Here is a 15,250-nt window from a genome sequence, read left to right on the forward strand (position 1 = left end):
GTGGTGGCGGCCACATATACTCCAACGATCAAGTTAGCCTCAGGTGGTCGAAACAATACTAAGGTTGTGCTAAATAAAGGGGAGGAGAATATATATTTGCTTGTTATAGAAAGCTATGTTGTAAGAGTTTCATTACTTTTGCCTCTTGTCAAACTTTGGGTATTTATAGATGAGGAGAACCGTTGGATGTGGGACACATGTACGTATTTGACTGTGTGAGACGTCTGCTCATAGGCGTCAATCTACCGCGTCTATAGAGTGGGCGGGTAATTACTTCTCTCGAGTTGAGTTGACATAAAGTTGATACGTCACATCAACTAGGCTCATTGAGACGTCAAATCAATTGAATCTTGGGTGCAGAAAGGATCTTAACATAGATCTCTTTCTGAAATTGACGACGGATCCTCTAGCAGAGAACTTCGACTTCATGGGCGAGGGTGCCTCGGTCAGTTCAGTAGATTGTGTCTTGCAGTGTTAGTGGATGGTGGCTCCACTTCGGAACTACTTCAGATGGGTGTTGCACACCTCGTACGATGTGGTGGTAGACTTTTCGAAGTGTTTCAGATAGGGGTGTAACAGTGGTCCCCCCAAGTTCAGGTATGAATATTTATATCATAGGTGGAATCATTTTCCCGATCAGATATGTCCGCCTTGGGATGGGGACCGCGATTTATGAGGGCTTATGGGTCAATTTTCTGTGTTCACCAAAGCGTTAACCACAGACAGACGCACTAAAGATTCATTATTGTGTAAGGGAAGAACTTATCCGAGGCCGATGTGCTGCCAACTGGACGATGCGTTAGGAGATGGATAAAGCTTTGTAACGCAGCTTTCGAGGCGATAACCCGCAAGGGGGCTCCGCATAAGATGCGGCTAAACTTTGTAAAGTTGTGTGAAGAGCTCATCTGTCACCGGTACGTTGACTCACAGGGGACGATGCGTTGGGAGATGGCTAAAGCTTTGTATAGCTTAGGAGGGAACGCAGCTACCGAGACGATGACCCACAGGAGACTTCGCGTCAGGTGCGTCTAAGCTTAGTAAAACTGAGTGAGGAGCTCATCTGCCACCGGTGCATTGACCTACATGGGACGACGCATTGGGAGATGGCTAAAGCTTTGTAAAGTTTGGGAGAGAACACAATGACCGAGGCGATGACCCACAGGGGACTTCGCGTCAGCTGCGTCTAAACTTAGTAAAGCTGAGTGAGGAACTTATCTGCCAACGGTGCGACGACCCACAGGGGACAACACGTTGGGAGATGGCTAAAGCTTCGTAAAGCTTAGGAGATAACGCAGTTACCGAGGCGATGACCCACAAGGGACTTCGCTTCAGGTGCGTCTAAGCTTAGTAAAGCTGAGTGAGGAGCTCATCTGCCACCGGTGCAACGACCCACAGGGGACAACGCGTTGGGAGATGGCTAAAGTTTCGTAAAGCTTAGGAGGGAATGCAGTTACCGAGGCGATGACCCACAGGGAACTTCACGTCAGGTGCGTCTAAACTTAGTAAAGGTGAGTGAGGAGCTCAATCTGAGGCGGACATCTCTGACTTTAAATGATTTGACAGCTGTCGCGTATTTTCAAGGCCATAGTTGGGCGCGATGCCCATTCCCAAAAAAGACTACTGCGGCTACTTATTGTAGACGGCTAATATTGATTGAGGTGACGCATTTCGCGTGAGCGTGAAGGTCACAGCTTGATCTTAGGCGTAGATCTAATCTGGCATTTCATTTCAATGGCCTCGATTGATGATGCGACGGACGGCCTAGATTGATTGCATTTGAATTTAATGGTATAGATGAGCTGGGACGCTCTATAAAAAGCGAATTTGAGCATTTTTGGAGCTTTTTACTTTTGCGAAATTGAAATCCCCATACTCACAAAATCTTTGCATTTTCCGGCGATCTTCAAGCAATTTCCGACGAGAAATCCCAGTTTTTGGTGACTCACGTTGTTTCTTGACCGTTTTTGGCTGCGGGATATTCCATTTCGAAAGTTTCAGTAAGTATTTGAAACTTTTTCTTTCTGAAAATGGCTTCTAAGGGTAGTGGTAATTCGAGTAGGGGGTTGGAACTAGTGAGGATGGATGAGCCCATTTTGGCGACCTCCTCTGAGATAGTCGAGGAGATTATTGGGAGGAAGAACCTATGGAAGAGGCTAGATAGCCCAGTTGACACATCTGTGCATTGGGGAGCATCGGATTACCCCTCTAAACTAAAGGGTGTCGACCTGGAGAGACTTAGGGCTGAATATAGGATCCCAGATAGTGTAGATCTGATCTTACCAAAACCTGACGAGTGGGCCTGCTACCCTAGACCGGGGTGCGTGGCAATTAGCGAGGCGATCCTTAGGGCTAGCCTTAGGCTTCCAATCCACCCTTTCTTCCGTATGGTACTTAGGTCATACGGCTTAGCTCCTACCCAATTGAACCCGAACTCTTGGAGCCAAATGGTAGGCTCCTGGATGTTGTGGAAGGAGGCGTCGCTTGGGATGGAGATACCTTTTTCTGTATTCTAGACCCTCTACATCCCCAAGGTAGCGACTGGGGAGATAAGATCAGGGGCTAGTACTACTTAACCTCATGGGGTTCCCATACTCAATTCGTGCTTGATCTGCCGAGCTCCATCAAGGAGTGAAAGGGTTCGTGATACTGGGCTGCCGGGAGATGGGACACGATACAGGGGGACCCCCTGGCGCCTCTTACGGTCCCCACAAAGTATTCAACACTTAGTGAGTTCTGTGGCTTTGTATATCTTGTTTATTCTTCCTCGGTTCGGTCCTTAACTGTTCTGTTTGTTTTTGAAGGTTCTCTTCCTCGGTACGAGCTCTCCACTGACAACTTCGACATCATCTGCATTATTTATCAGCTGCCTACGAAGAAGAGGTCACCAGCTGATAAGGAAAAATGTCCACTTCGTGACGCACGATTTGATGGCCTCTCAAGGTAAATGTCCCGAAGCGAATTCTTTCAGTACTTTCCGATCTCTTTACACTTGTAGATAACTTTGTCTGCCCCCTTGCAGATAACTTTAATAAGAAGCTACCTCTGAGGCCAGACTTCAAGACCATCCAAAGGATGATGGCCAAGGCGAGAGCCTTGAAGACTTCTCGTCTGCATACAAAAAGCAGATGGAGGATCTGGTGGAGGCCAGCAAGAGGCTCCAGCCTCCCACAAAGGAGGAGGTGGCAGAGGACCCGGACGCCAATCTGCTGCGGAAAGGGAAGAGGCCCGCCGCCCCCTCAAAGCGTCCAACTGTGGCAAGGTCACCTCCAGCTTTGAGGCAAACGACAATTCCAACCGGGGTGGTTATCCCGAAGAAGAGGCCTGTGTCTTCCGAGGCTTTTCCAGCCCCGGCCACATTGCCAGTCGCTGCTGTGCCCATTGCTCAAGCGCCGAGCTAGCAAAAGAGGAAAAGGGCCCGTCTCTCGAAAGAGGTAGACTTCTTGGGCCCCTAGAGGATATCCTCACTTGGCTGAAAACCAACTGTCTCAATCAGACAGCGCACACCAATCAAATCCCCATCTAGCTACTCTAGGTTGGGGGTAGGTCCTGGGCGAAAAGTTATAGACACCTTTCCATACTTTGTATCTGGAGTACTTCCGCCTCCTGCACTACCGAGGATCTGGTCGCGGCCAACAATGCTTGTTTGGCCCGAGCCTTAAGCACAAGCATCCAACTCGAGGGCTTCGTACAAGACCTCAACGCTAAGAGGGAGGACCTCGCCAAGCACCTTGAGGAGGCAATGCACTATGGCGACGCCGTGAGAGAGGCCCGAGCCAAGGTCGAGGAGGAAAGGAAAGGAAGGAAGGAGGCTGAGGCCCAGTTGGGGGTTGCAAAGGAGGAAATAGAGCGGCTGAAGAAGGAGCTCTATGAAGTGGAGTGCCAGGTGACTACTATGACACGAAGAGTTGATCATGCAAATGAGCACCACCGGCTCGCCGTGGAGGCTCTAAAGGCCTCCAATAAAGAAAAGGTAGAGTTGAGGCAAAGGGCAGATGCCCAGGCTGAAGAAATTGCCTCTTTGAAGGAGGAGCTGAAGTCGGGAGGGAAGGTGGCTGTACAGAACTTCATCGACCACTTTGAAGAGCACCCCCTGTACGACGACTTCGCTAACTTCTGGGCTTCTTAGAGCACCCAAGGGATATTGGGTCGGCTGAAAGAGGTCCATCCTACTCTGGACATATCTTCGATCAAGACAGAGTTTGGTGGGCCTACAGGAGGTCGACCTGATAGGTTCACCGAGGACGCTCCAGAGACCCCTGAGGCAGGAGAGGCGGAGTCTAGGACAGCAGATGCCCTAGTAGAGTAGGGCTAATAAATTTTTGTAATGTCTTCGGCCTCTCTTGTAATTCAATTATCAAATGAATGAAAATGAAAATTTTTGTACAAGTATTGTCGCTTCTGTTTTTTCATTGTGCTATTTACACTTAAGTATATGTATGACAACCATTTAAGTGCCCGTTACCAATAACCAGTTAATAACAGAAGATCAGATCAATTAATATATTGAAGAATTGAGGTAACAATTTACTAACCAATGTGACAAACAACTGAAGTATTATTACTTAAGAGGAATTACATCACTCTTCACTAAAGCATTTTCAGCACTTAGTAAGATAGGGAAGTTACAAATGAGATCGGATCATGACACACGTTTACTAGACATCATTAAGATCGGATCGGAACACAAGCTTATTATTGATAGTACTTCCTCAAATGTTCGATATTCCATTGATGAGGCAGTACTTTCCCTGCCAGTTCTTCAATTTCAAAAGTGTCAGGTCGGGATTCCCTGCGGATGCGGTAACGACCCTCCCAATTCGGTCCCAACACTCCGGACCCGGTTGGTTTTGATGATTGGAATACCCTTCTAAGGACGAAGTCCCCCAGACGAAGTGTCCGATTTCTGACCTTGGAGTTATAATAGCGGGTCATCTTTCTGTGATACTTTGCCAAGTTCATTTGGGAGGCATCCCTCCTTTCTTCAAGGAGGTAGAGTTCGCACATTTGAGCCTCGCCGTTACTGATCTCATTGAAGTGTATTCGGCAGTGCGATGGGACTCCCACCTCAGTCGGGCTCATGGCCTCGGCTCCGTAGGTCATGGAGAAGGGTGTCTCCCTTGTTGCAGTTCGGCTAGTTGTTCTGATTGCCCAGAGGACGTGGGGAAGCTCATCGACCTAAGCCCTTTCGAGGTGTCAAGCTTCATTTTCAGTGTATGCTTGATTGCTTTGTTTACTGCCTCAACTTGCCCATTTGCTTGTAGGTGATGAGGTGTCGAGAAGTCCTTCTTTATGCCTAGTTCATCATATAAGCTTCGCATTTTCTTATTGTCAAACAGTCTCCCGTTGTCATATACTAAGGAATGGGGAATGCTGAATCTGCAAATGATGCTCTTCTAGATGAATTTTGTAGTATTCGCTTCGGTGATCTTGGCAAGAGGTTCAGCTTCGACCCACTTGGTGAAATAGTCGATGGCAACAATGGCAAAAGTCGCGCTTCCTCTTCCTTTTGGGAGTGGACCAATGAAGTCGATGCCCCACTTGGCGAATGGCCAAGGGCTGGTTACTACGGAGAGACTCTGAGAAGGTTGCTTTTGAATATTTGAGAAGCGCTGGCACTTGTCACATTTCTGGACAAACTGGCAAGCATCCCTTTTCAGAGTCAGCCAAAAGTAGCCTTGCTGGAGCACTTTGTGTGCCAGAGCCGTTCCTCCAGAGTGATTCCCGTAAATTCCCTCATGGATTTCCCTGATATACATAACTTCTTCGCCTCCTACACATTGGAGAAGTGGTGAGGCGAAGCGTCTTTTATAGAGGACATCTTCTTGTAGGACGAAGTGTGCAGCCCTCCTTTTTAACTTCCTCGCCTCGCTTCTGGAAGCTGGTAGTGATTGGTCCTTAAGGTAGGCAATGATGGGCTGCATCCATACCGGGTTGCCTTCTATTCATAGCACCTCTTCGCCTCTGAAAATAGAGGGCTTCAATAAGTGCTCAATGGGTACAATCTTTAGTAGCTCTGAATCCTTGCTGCTGGCCAGTTTTGACAGGGCGTCTGCATGGGTATTCTCTAGGCGTGGGACTTGAATCAGCTCGAACCTTTCAAAATGAGAAACTAGGTCCAGAACCAATTTCAAGTATACAACCATGCTACTGTCTTTGGCCGTGAAGTTACCATTGACCTGACTCACTACAAGCTGAGAATCGCCGCTTACTAGGGGCCTTCTGACCCACATTTTCCTTACCAGTTTCCACGTTGACCGGCCTCTCCTGAGGATCTATCTACGAACAGTTTCCACGTTGAGGGCTTGACTGGTTCCATTGTCGCCTCCATTTCTGGGGTTTTGGCAAACTCAGCCACAAAATCTGCAAGGGTCTGGCCTTTGATGGCATGTTCAGGTCGGAATAGCATGTCGAACTCACTAAGCTCGATCGCTCATTTTAGTAAGCGTCCTGATGTGTCTTTTCTCTACAGCACTTGCTTCAATGGGAAGTTGGTGAGAACTTCAATTGAGTGGGCCTGGAAGTATGGCCCCAGTTTCCTTGAGGCTGTGATGAGATCGAGTGCCAATTTCTCCATGTCTAGGTAGCGTGTTTCAGCTGGGAGGAGTGCTTTGCTGATATAGTATACTGGCAACTGGTGCTCATTTTCTTCTCTGACTAAGACAGCACTGACTGCCCCGTCCGAAACCGCCAAACACAGTAGTAGTGGCTCTTCCAGTTGAGGTTTTGACAATAGGGGTGCCTCTCCTAAGTGCTTCTTCAGCGCTTGGAAGGCTTCTTCGCACTCAGAAGTCCATTGGAACTTCTTTCCTTACTTTAGCACATTGAAGAAGGGTAAGCTCTTATCTGTGGCTCTAGAGATGAAGTGACTGAGTGCTGCTATCCGACTATTGAGGCTTTGGACCTCCTTTGATTTCTGAGGTGACATCATTTCAAGCAAGGTCATTATCTTCACTGGGTTAGCTTCGATCCCTCTTTTGTTTACAATGTATCCCAAGAACTGACCCGAACTACTCCAAAGGTGCACTTGAGAGGGTTCAACTTCATTTTATATTTTTTAAGTATCTGAAAGGTTTGGTCGAGGTAACTTACGTGTTCGTTGGCCTGAAGGCTTTTGACTAGCATGTCGTCCACGTAAACCTCCATGGTTTTACCAATGAGTTCGACAAACATCATGTTGACCAGCCTCTGATATGTAGCTCCAACATTTTTCAATCCTAAGGGCATGACTTTGTAGCAGTACAATCCCCTATCTGTATGAATGACGTAGCCTCCTCATCGGGTCGGAACATGGGTATCTGGTTATACCCTGAGCATGCATCCATGAAGCTGAAGAGTTCATGTCCGACGGTGGAATCTACAAGTTGGTCTATCCTTGGAAGTGGGAAGCTGTCTTTAGGGCATGCCTTATTTAAATTTGTGAAGTCTACGCATACCCTCTACTTTCCGCTGCGCTTCTTCACCAGGACTGGGTTGGATATCCACTTCGAGTAGATGGCTTCTCTAATGAAGCCGCTGCGACTAAGTTTGTCTACTTCGTCTTTGAGTGCCTCGTACCACTCCAGGGTGAGGGCACGTCTTTTCTGCCTATGTGGGGCACAGAAGGAGTTGATGTTAAGATGATGGCAACTGATCCTTGGATCTATTCCCACCATGTCTTCATGCTTCCAAGCGAAGACATCGAAGTTCCTTTTCAGGAAGCTCATCATTTCTTCTTTTGCTTCGGGGGACAGTGCCTTCCCTATTCGCAAGACTTGACTAGGGTCCTCTGGGTTGGCGAAGAAGGTTTCAAGTTCTTCCATTGGGGTCGCATTTGGCTCGGAGTGAATGATTCAGGGGTCTGATTCATCAAGAGGGTGCCCTTCTTTAGGGGCCTCTTCCATGTCGACGTTTTCCTCCTGTTCGGAGATATGCCCTTGTTCAGGGGCGTCGATCATTTCCACGTCTAAATTGGGTTCACTGGCAACTTCAGTTATGATCACGTTAACAGTTCGGGGCTCCGATTTTCGCAAAGAGTTTAAGTAACATGCCCTGGAGCCCATCTGGTCACCTCGTACCGTGGCAATCTCATATTCAGTTGGAAATCTCATACACAAGTAGTGGATGGAGGTGACAGCCCAAAAATCTTTCAAGGCGGGTCTTCCCAATACTCCATGGTAGGCCAATCTGTGATCGACCACCAAGAATTCCATGAAGTGTTGGGCCACTAGAGAAGCTGAACCCATCTCGACGAGCAGAGTTATCCGCCCTCGTGAGACAATGCTGTCTCCAGTAAATTCGAATAGTGGATCGGTCATAGGGATCAACTCATGTTCAATTTGCATTTTGTCGAAGGTGGAGCCGAATGGTATATTCACCGAACTGCCATTATCGACGAGCATGAGTTTGAGCCCGTTTCTTGCCACGACGGCTCTCACGACCAATGCGTCACAATGGGGGTGGTGAACTCCTTTTGCATCTTCCTGGGAGAAGATGATTAGGGCTATCATATTGGCCACTTGGGACTCATTGACAATGTAGGTAAGCATTGGTGGGTCCTTTGCTTCCCTTGTATAAAAACCTTTGGGCGTTCTTGGTGTTGCCACCGATGTGAGGTCCCCTAATGATCGTGTCAATCTCCCTGATGGTTCGGCCTCCAGAAAATGGGACTTGATCTCTCTGTCTGGACCCTCCTTGGTCCCTTGACTCTCTTTCCCGGGGTGACTACTCATAGAGCAAATAGGAGTGATGTCGTGTAACATGAAAATTGAGGTAATTGGGAAAATTCGCTTCTAAGTATATTTTAGGTTCTGAGTATTTTCATGCCGCATGAAAACTAACTGATGAACTAGAAAACTTCAGTCTTTCGCTCACTAATAACTAATCTTCTACTTTTGATTTGAATCTCATTGTCGGGTTTTGTAAAAGAGGCATAATTATTATGTTTAAAAAGAAGATAGACGAGAGAGAAGAAATACCCAGGCTAGGCTTGGTAGACTTATCTTTGATTTAAGGTCCGAGGCTTTGTTTCAATTAAGTAGCCGAAGTTTGCCATGGCCGCTATAAAAGATCACAAGACTTTTCATGCAAAATATTCAATTTTTAGATCATATATTAACCAAAAATGTACATAATACTTCCTGTTAATGGACAGTTTCAATTATAAGGAATTCTATTTTTTTCCACAGGAAATTCGAGGAAGATTTTGATGAAATTGAGGCACATCATTTTATTTGTACTTTTTAAAATTTTTTGGAAGTATAGTTACAATTTGTTTTTTTATTTTTCTTTTATTTAAATAAGAAGGTATATTCATCATTTTACATCTTTTAATTGAAAAAAATGGACGAAAATGTTGATTTTCGTAATGTAATGAAAAAATAAGGGTGAAAGTGTTAAAAAATGAAATGTATAGATGTTTTGTGCTAATTATCCTTTTAATAATTTGTTTTGACTCATTTGAGTATAACTGCAATTTGTTCTTTAATTTTTGTTTTCTTTTTTCTTTATTTAAATATGATGGTATATTTGTCATTTTATATTTTTTTATTGAGAAATTGGATGAAAATGATATTTTTTCCGCAATGAAAAATGAAAATAGAGGATGAAAATGCCAAAAAATAAAATGTAAAAATGTTTTGCACAATAACATTTTAAGGTAAAAACGTTTACTCTTTTGGTAAGTTAGCAAATTGAGGCGGACATAACTTAAATTGAGATAAAATTGAAGATTATTAGATACTAATTGGAAACAAAATAATTTTCGATAATCAAAGTGGAACAATGACATAAATTGAACAAAACCAATTTTTTAAACCCTAGAAGGTACTGTAAAATAACAAGAATTACTTAAGCAAGGTAATGCTTCAAAATTTCTCTTTTACTTTTTGTGTATTTCGCTCAAATAAAAAATAGATGCTACTTAAATAACTTGTGTATTTATGCATGTTGGAGTAGTTTATTTAAAATTTAAATTTTTAGATAAAATGTTTTTACCCTTTCCCATTAATAAAAAAAATCATCTTTATGTTGGGCCTTTGATAAAAATGAAAGAATCTAAAAGCATATGTAATGCATGTTAAAATCTACGATTAAGTAAAAACTTAAATTTAAATAAATAGTTTAATGCATCGTTGAAATGACAATTAGATGTTAACATACATATAACAATTTTTAAACCCTAGAAGGTACTGTAAAATAACAAGAATTACTTAAGCAAGGTAATGCTTCAAAATTTCTCTTTTACTTTTTGTGTATTTCGCTCAAATAAAAAATAGATGCTACTTAAATAACTTGTGTATTTATGCATGTTGGAGTAGTTTATTTAAAATTTAAATTTTTAGATAAAATGTTTTTACCCTTTCCCATTAATAAAAAAAATCATCTTTATGTTGGGCCTTTGATAAAAATGAAAGAATCTAGAAGCATATGTGATGCATGTTAAAATCTACGATTAAGTAAAAACTTAAATTTAAATAAATAGTTTAATGCATCGTTGAAATGACAATTAGATGTTGACATACATATAACAATCAATTACATTATATCTATATAGTTTAAACAACCGAAAAATGTTTGGGAAGAGGATGGGAATTTTCCAAAATGATATTGATGTTTTGCTTTGTGGAAATTAAATGGATTGACTTGGGGGAAGACCAAGACTAAAATTTTCGACTTTTTCAAACATTGCCGGGCCCCATGTCTGAATGATAGCAGACGGTACAATTATTATGCGGCTCACATGGGTTTGACTACTAAGTGGGTTAATGCATAAAATGACACTTGTGCCCTTAGAATTGCCTTCTGGTTGAGTAATGGCAAGGGTAAGAATGTAATTGCATATGTCCATGGGTTCCAACGGTTCAGTAAATTTTGAGCATTGCTGTGTGGACTGTGTACACACATAAAAGCTACAGGAAAGATACAGCACTTGGAGGTGAGTATTTTTTGGCATTTTTTTATCATAGCACGGGTCTGCATAATGTGAGATTTCTGGTGCATTTCTATGAAACAATTTTCTATACAAATAAAATTGTTAGTAATTTTTTTTGGCTTCTCTTACATTTATAATGATATGAACAGAAGTGAATATAGTTGTGTCCACCAAGTCGAGTTGAATAATGAGCCAAAATGTAAAATAAATTAATCATACTATAGGAACAGAAATTTTGAAATAATGTCAAGTGTCATTTTATTATTAGATTGTTTAAATACAATCAGCTATCCCATACAATTAACTCCCGCCACGACATCCTCGATCACGACATTTGCTAGGATTTTTCAGTCAAAGTAGCATTATTCAAAATTAATACCAACAAAGTTGTTGATTGTGTAATGGTTGTGAATTACTTATTGAATAAAAAATATAAACTTATTTATGTTTACATTCTAACCCTTTTTAAGTTTGATGAAGTCTTTTAATATAACATGAGACAAGATAAATGTCTTAATTCAAATTCATCATAAACAAATTACTTGTCAAGCATCTGATAAAAAAAATAAGTAAATCGAACCTACACGTGAGAAATCATGTCAAATAGAAAGAAGATAAATAATTTTCTTTATTACTTGACATCTTAAATTTTAGACCTAAGTTTTTCCATGAAATTAGGTAGACCCTTCGTAAAGAAAAGTCAACAAGCCTTAGCTGTTTATTGAAAGTGGAACTATTGAAAGTGGAACTCTTTCTCCCTACTAAACTTTATGGGGAGACCAATATGTTATGAGACCCCATGGTAGGGGTAGGTAGTTTCTCCAAGAACCAATCTAACTGAATTGCAATCGGACTGAATCGGTCGATTCAACACAGATTCAACATCAATTCCTCTAAGGAATTTTGGGATATTGTACAGAGAACCTCGGTTTCAGTCCGATTCTTAGTGCTGATTTTATAACCGAATGTTAATTCAGTTCTTCAAATTCTTTCTTTTTTCATTTTCTTGTTTTATTGTAAAATACTTTGTTATACTTCATATGTTGAATAGCAAGCCTACAACTGTTTTCCAACATGCTTTAATGATAATAATTTTCTGTCTACAAATACATATTAGCCTAATCATTCTCTATCTGCAAGTTGCAAAGCAAAACATGGTTATTCGTTATGCTTTGCTCCATATGTTCTTCCTGTTTTCACTGGCGGTGGCACCACCGTCAAACGCTACCAACAATAAGTGGATGTGGTAACGTAGAAATTTCATACCTGTTTGGCATCGGGCCAAATTGTTCTATAAACTCAAACTTTAACATCAACCGCGATACTTCTTTCAACCCTCTAAAACCTTACCTCCACCTAGTTAATTCCTCTGCGAGCAAAGAACTCTATTACTTAGAAGTCGTTAATATCTCAAAATCCAAAATCTATGTTAAGAACACGGAGCTGCAGCTGGCAAGGAGTTGCTATGGCACGTGGTCCTATTACAATACAATGAATTATTCCATATACATCAAATTTCTTAATACTCCTTATACCTTGTCAATTGCAAATCAGCTAACAGCAGTTGGTTGTGTTGACTTGGCTATTGTATAACAATTTTCAAACCTAACCCATGTTGGAAAATATGGAGGAGAAATGGAGTGAAGAGAAGAATAATATCACAATAATACAACAACAGTAATAATTAACACCAGAAACTTGATAAGAACAAGATCGGAGGCTCGAACGCGTAATCGCTGTTTTCAAACTATATTTGCCTCCTCTCGGGATTGATTGTGATGCTTAATGATTTTGGTAAACTGTTCGTAGGATTATATCAAGTCTTGTAAAAGATCTAGCACTAAAGCACAAGTGTGACCCTCCAAAACTTTAAGAACACAATGAAGAAAAGAGTATGAATGTGAGTCAAGAATTTGATCTTTGATATTGGAATGAATATGGATAAAAAAATGTTTCTCACTTGTTTTTGGCTTGAAATGCATCACATATATATGCCACCACCAATTTGCACGAATTGGTGCCAAAATAGGTCGAAAAGCCACCACAATTTAGAGTTGCAACAATAGGAAACTGTCCTTCAACGGTCAATTTTGTATAATATGCGACTGCATAGTATAAATCTATACGATAGCATAGAACAATCCAAAGAGGTCCCAAAATTTCTTGCAATAGGCCATGCGACTGTATAGTATAAATCTATGTGACAGCATAGAACAAGGTGCCTCTAATACCATTTAAGTTTTTTTTTTCATATTTATTCAGCCCATTTCATTTTTCTTGAATGTTGAACAACATTTCAACAATCCCCCATTTGTTCAAAATTCGAGAAAAAATTCTCATACTCAAATCATACGATACTCATGCATAAAGACTAGATATCTTTTGATTTGAATCCGGTCATAGTGTAATCCAAACAAAGTAAAGTTAGAATCAAATGTAGCCATAGCTTTGAACCAGTTATCCCATGTGACAATACTAGTTTGGACACACACACAAATACCACGTGTTCTCAAGTTCCTCATAACTCGCTTAGCATTTTATGGCCTTGCCCTCATCCTATTCGACAAACTTTTAAGAAAGAAATTTCAACTCTCAATTGAGACAGCACCACCTCGATGTTTGTTTAGGTAACGTTCTTCTACTACCTTTGTTACTTTTAGAAATACTTGTGTTATAGCACTAAACTTCATTAAGAGCTTTAATACTCAGCTTTCATTTCAGTAACAACCGTTATTATTTTACTTAAGATAGGATTATTGCAGATTTGAATGATGCTGAAACCATTCCACATATTAAATGACTTGTTTTTACCATTTGAATCCATGAATTACCTTTTGAGTAATGACGAGTAGGGTTGCCGCCGTTGGTAGACCTTTATTGCCAAAGGAGTTTCAACCCCATCCTACTCGAAATAGATGCCATTAAATCTCTATTTAGTGATTTAGTTAAAGAATCCGCTAAATTCTCTATTGACTTTACATAATTTAGGAAAATTATTCCATCTTTGATTAATTTCCTTATGTAGTCGTGTCTTAGACTCATATGTCTAGACTTTCCATTGTATACCTCATTGTATGCTTTCGCTAATGTTGCTTGACTATCACACATGATAGGAATGGAAGATATATTCTTCGATCCCAAAGGTATCTCATAGAAGAGATCCTTAAGCCACTCAACCTCTTTCCCGGTATCCGATAGTGCCACAAATTCAGATCTCATGGTTGAGTGTGTTATACATGTTTGTTTCTTTAATTTTGAAGAAACAACACCTCTTCCAAGAGTAAACACCCAACCCGAGGTGGATTTACTTTCACCCGTGTTAGATATCCAACTAGCATCGGTAAATCCCTTCAATACTATCGAAAATTTATAATATCGTAGGCTCAAGTTCTTGGTTTTCTTTAAGTATTTAAGAACTCTCCCAATAGCCTTCCGATGATCGTTGCTTAGATTGCTAATAAACCTACTAAGTTTACTTATTGCATAGGCTATGTCAGATTTTGTGTATTAAACTGTATACATAAGACTCCTTATAGCACTTGTATATTCTAATTGAGCAACGCCCTTCCGCTATTCTTTACAAGTGTCTAATTTGGATCGATTGGGGTACTATATTCCTTTAAGGTCAAGTGTTCGGACTTCTTTATCACATTCTCGATATAATGTGATTGACTCAAATGGTAACCCCCACAAGTCTGTGTGACTTGATACCCAAAATGGTATCCACATGTCCAAGATCCTTCATTTTGAATGTGGATGATAGAAACATCTTCGTTTCTTCTATACAGTCCATGTAATTACTCATAATCAACATGTCGTCAACATATAAGCATATAAATGTCACATAATTTTCACATATTTTGAAATTTAAATATTTATCTACACTATTATGTTTAAACCCGAAAGATATAATTTCTAAATCAAACTTCTCATGCCATTTTTTAGGTGCTTGCTTTAAACCATATAAAGATTTTACCACCTTGCATACCTTATGTTCATTCCCAGGTAGGGCAAATCCTTCGGGTTGTTTTATATAGACCTCCTCATTGGAATCTCCATTTAGAAATGCTGTCTTGACATCCATTTGATGAACATGCAAGTCATATATTAAAGCTAAAGTGAATAATATCCTAATCGATGTTATTTTAGCAACTGGTGCATAAGTATCAAAATAGTCGATTTCTTCCTTTTGTCGATATCCTTTGACTACCAATCTAGCCTTGAAAGTTTTTAGGGATCTATCAACATTATATTTTCTCCTAAATACCCATTTACATTTAATAAGTTTGGATCCTAGTGGTAAATCAACTTTTGTCTATATGCTCAACTTTGTCAAAATTA

Source organism: Olea europaea, chromosome 1 (genome assembly GCF_002742605.1).
Source record: "Olea europaea var. sylvestris chromosome 1, O_europaea_v1, whole genome shotgun sequence".
NCBI classification, from domain to species: domain Eukaryota; kingdom Viridiplantae; phylum Streptophyta; class Magnoliopsida; order Lamiales; family Oleaceae; genus Olea; species Olea europaea.